The following is a 4498-nucleotide window of genomic DNA, read 5'->3' as shown; positions in this document are numbered from 1 at the left end:
ACAAGTTCCACTTGCCGCTCGTTTGTGGATGGTAAGGTGTTGCCACTCTAGTGTCACTCCATACTACTCAGCAGTGCGTCCATTTGCCTATTGCAAAAATGCGATCCTCCATCATAATAATCGCTCGTGACACCAAACCTTGAGAAAATATTCTCCTCACAAAATCAATCACCACCCTAGCATCATTAGTTGGCAATGCAACTGCCTCAACCCATTTCGACACATAATCTACAGCTACCAAGATATACGTCTTCCCATAGAACTTGGGAAAGGACCCATGAAATTAATCCCCCAAACGTCAAAATTTCAACCACCAGGATGTTGTTCAACGGCATTCATCTCTTTTGAAATACTCCCATCCGTTGACATTGGTCAACACTCGGTCATCCGGAAGGAATCCTTAAAGAGGGTTGGCCAATAAAACCCAGATTGTAGCACCTTCGCTGCTGTTCTAGCTCCCCCAAAATGGCCACCTACTTCTTTCTCATGACAATACCAGAATGCTCTCCATTTCCTCCGGGACACATCTCTGATCATTTAATCAGTGCAGTGTCTGTACAGGAATGGCTTTCCAAAAGTAGTACTTTAAATCTGAGAAAAATTTTCTCTTTGTTGGATGTCATGCCATTGGGAGCACCCTTGATGATAGGTAATTTGCAAAGTCCGCATACCATGGTGCTTCGTCCACTCTCATCAGCTTCTCATCCGGAAATGTTTCTGAAATTGGCATTTCCACCTCATTCCCTGATTGGTCTCTCAATTCAACAAATGATCAGCTACCACATTTTGACCCCTTCTTGTCTCGAATCTCCAACTCAAACTCTTGAAGTAGTAGAATCCACTTATCAACCGAGGTTTTGCTTCTTGCTTCGCCAGTAGGTCTGAGTGCTGAATGGTCCGTGTAAACGATCACCTTTGCACCTAATAAATACGAACGAAACTTGTCAAAAGCAAACACCACAGCCAAAATTCTTTTTAGTGGTGGTGTAATTCAGTTGTGCGTCAAACAGTGTCTTGCTAGCATACTGAATTACATGCAACACTTTATTTTTTCTCTGACCTAACACTACCCTAAAGCAAATCACTAGCATCACACATCAGTTGAAAGGGCAGTCCCCAATGGGAACTGCAATAATAGGTGCAGAAACTAGAATTTTTAAGAGTTAGGAAGCAGCATGCAATCATCATTAAAATAAAAAACAACATCTTTATTCAATAGATTGCAAAGGGGTTTAGAGATCTTAGAAAAATCCTTTATGAAGCGTCTGTAAAACCCCGCATGCCCCAAGAAATTCAGACTGCTTTGAATTTGATGGCGGTGGTAGCTTCTCAATCACTTCTGTCTTTGCCGATCAACTTCAATCATCCTTGGAATCCTATGCCCGAGCACAATTCCCTCTGGACCCTAAAGTGACATTCTCCCAATTCAGCACCAAATTTGTTTTTGCATCGCTGCAAAACAAGAGACAGATTTGTTAGACAATTATCAATGATGACCCAAAAACTGAGAAGTCATCATGAAGACTTCTATGAATCTTTCCACCATGTCTCCAAAGATAGACATCATGCATCTTTGGAATGTTGTGGTGCATTGCATAACCCAAACGGCATTCTTCGGTAAGCAAAGGTGCCGTAGGGGCAAGTGAAGGTCGTTTTCTCTTGATCCTCCGGAGCGATGGCAATTGGTTATATCCTGATAGCCATCCAGGAAACAGTAATATGCATGGCGCAACCTCTACAATCTGATCGATGAAGGGCAATGGAAAATGATCTTCTTGTCGCCTCGTTCAGTTTACGGTAATCAATGCACACTCTCCACCTGTTACCGTCCTTGTTGGAATCAACTCATTACTCTCATTCTTCACAATAGTGATCCCTCCTTTCTTTGGAACAACTTGTACCGGGCTCACCCATGGACTATCAGAAATCGGATAGATGATCCCGATCTAAGAGTTTCACACATCCTTTCTACCACTTCTTCATTGAAGGATTCAATCTCCGTTGTGGTTGTACCCTGCTTAAAGTCATCTCCATGGATCTTATGCATGCAAAATGAGGGTGAATACCTCTAATGTCCGTAATGGTCCATATTGCAGTCTATGTTCTAAACCTCTATATACTCTCTTCCTCTACGGCATTCAAATCTGCACTAATTATCACGGAGAAAGTTTCTGAGTCTCCAAGATAGAACATATTGAGGTGAGGTGGTAGGGTTTCAGTTCAAGCCTTGGGTCTTTTTATTATTTTCCTTTGCCCTTTCTTTGTCAAAGTCAAAATCCTCAAATTCTGCATCTTGACTCTCCTCAATCGGTTGAAGTGCTTCTAACATTCTAGCACAATCATTCCTTGCTGATTCTTCTACCTTTACCATTTTCGATTTGGCTATACACGTTTCTGAGGTAATTCTGGGATGTTTTCTTCCATGGACTCCACAACCAGTTCATCCACCACATCACACTAAAAAATGAATCTGCTTCCGACGGAAACTTCATTGCATCAAACACATTAAATGTTACTGTTTCATCTTGAACCCTTAATAGCAACTTTCCTTCCTGCACATCAATCAGTGCTCTCCCTGTGGCCAAGAATGGTCGGCCCAGAATGAGAGGAATCTCCTTATCCTCTTCCATGTCCAGCACTACAAAGTCCGCTAGAAAAATTATCTTCCCCACCTTCACTAAAACATCCTCAAACTATCCCTCGGGTGCTTATCGACCGATCGCTAGTTGCAACGACATTGTCGTTGGCTTCACTTCACCAACCTTAATCTCCTGAAAACAGAAAAGGGCATCAAATTATACTAGCTCCTAGATCACAAAGCACACGATCAAAAGTATCCCCTATAACACAAGGAATAGTAAAACTCCCTGGATCTTTGAGCTTGGGGGTAATTTCTTCTGGAGGTTGCACTGTACTCTTCCGTTAGCATCACGTTTCCTCATCTTCTAATCCTTTTGTTCGAAAGTATTTCCTTAGGAACTTCGCATAACTCGGCATTTGCTGTATTGCATCTGCAAAAGGAATGTTAATGTGCAATTTTTTGAAAATTTCAATGAACTTCGAAAATGCTTATCCGATTCTTCTTTTCAATCTATGAGGAAAAGGCACGGGTGGGGTGTGATGTGCTAATTCTGGTGGTATCTCGGGGAATGGCAATTTCTCCTTTTTCTTTTGCTTCATCTTTTCTTTTTTCTCTTCCCCAAGGCACCTGAATTCTCTTCACAATTAATCTCTTCATCAATTCTCTCTTCAAACTCTTCCTTTCGGGTTGCTCCACCGTTTGGTAGTGTGGCCTACCTCTTTCAAAACTGTCCCACTTCTCAAAATGATGCATTTGCTTGTTCACGGGGGTGGTCACTGTGTTGCTTGGTAGAGAACCCTGTGGTCTATCATTCAGCTTCTGGCCATTGGCCCATCTGTACCTCAAGATTCCTAATGGCGCCCCCTGGTTTCTAAAGTTTGTCCTCGTTCATTCATGAACCCGTAGTCTCTTGCATGAATTTACCGAACATATCTCCAACTTCGACACCTTTGATTTTCCGGTTGATTGGTCACCCCTGGTGGGTTATTTGGAACTTGCCTCTGGTTCCATTGGTTACTGTTGGTTCTGATTTCCCCAAGCAGATTCGGATGATTTCTCCACCTGGGTTGTATGTGTTGGAGAACGGGTTGTTCGGTTGTCTTTGATTTCCTGCCAAGTAATTCATTTGCTCCGTTGATGAAGATGACGGTGCAAATGTGTTTCCAACTTGGCACTTGCTGCTCACATGGTTTCCTGCCAAAAATCACATGTTAGTTGAGGTGCTTGTATAGAATTTACCTGCATAGTTCCAACTGTTTTTGGAGTGCAGTGAGTTGGGCTGAGATGGCTGTAAAAGCATTACTTCATGAAGACCCGAAGATTTTTGCTCGTCGTTACTTCTCATTCGGTCTTTGATAGTTGTTGCTTGCCAAAACCTCAAGCAACTCATACGCCTCTTTAGGTGTCTTATTCTACAAAGCCCTCCTGAAGCTGCATCCACCATGGTTTACACGTTACCCATCAAACCATTATAGAATGTTTGGACTTGAAGCCAAACCGGCAAAACCATGATGTGGGCACTTCCTCATCAAATCCTTGTATCTCTCCCAGGCCTGTACACAGACTCGGCATCATCTTGTAGAAATGATGTGATATCATTTCTCAACTTCGCGACTTCGCTGGAGGAAAGAACTTGGTCAAAAAATTTTGTGCCAGATCATTCCATGATGTTATCGTGCCCGGTGGTAATGCCATTAACCACCCTTTTGCTTTATCTCCCAATGAAATGGGAATAACCGCAGCCTAATATCATCCGATACTCCATTCGACTTGAAGGTGTCGCAAATCCAGGAAATTTGCAATGTGCTGATTCAGATCCTCTTTCAAATGACCGTTGAATCTAACCGTGCATGGATCATTGGATGATTGCCGGCTTGATCCGAAGGGTTGCTTGTATGTAGTCTCGTAATACTTGAC

General features: G+C 42.6%; 1 non-coding gene across 1 annotated transcript; it reads left to right on the top strand.

Moving 5' to 3' along the window:
* Positions 1-4084: 4084 nt before the first annotated feature.
* On the top strand, positions 4085-4190 carry LOC116126866. The gene has a single exon (XR_004127544.1). It is a non-coding gene; the product is annotated as a small nucleolar RNA R71 (small nucleolar RNA).
* The last annotated feature ends 308 nt before the right edge of the window (positions 4191-4498 follow it).

The sequence above is a fragment of the Pistacia vera genome, unplaced genomic scaffold, assembly GCF_008641045.1.
Source record: "Pistacia vera cultivar Batoury unplaced genomic scaffold, PisVer_v2 Contig184, whole genome shotgun sequence".
Classification (NCBI taxonomy): Eukaryota; Viridiplantae; Streptophyta; class Magnoliopsida; order Sapindales; family Anacardiaceae; genus Pistacia; species Pistacia vera.
The sequence above is the reverse complement of the archived record's forward strand: the minus strand, read 5'-3'. Positions and strand labels throughout refer to the sequence as shown.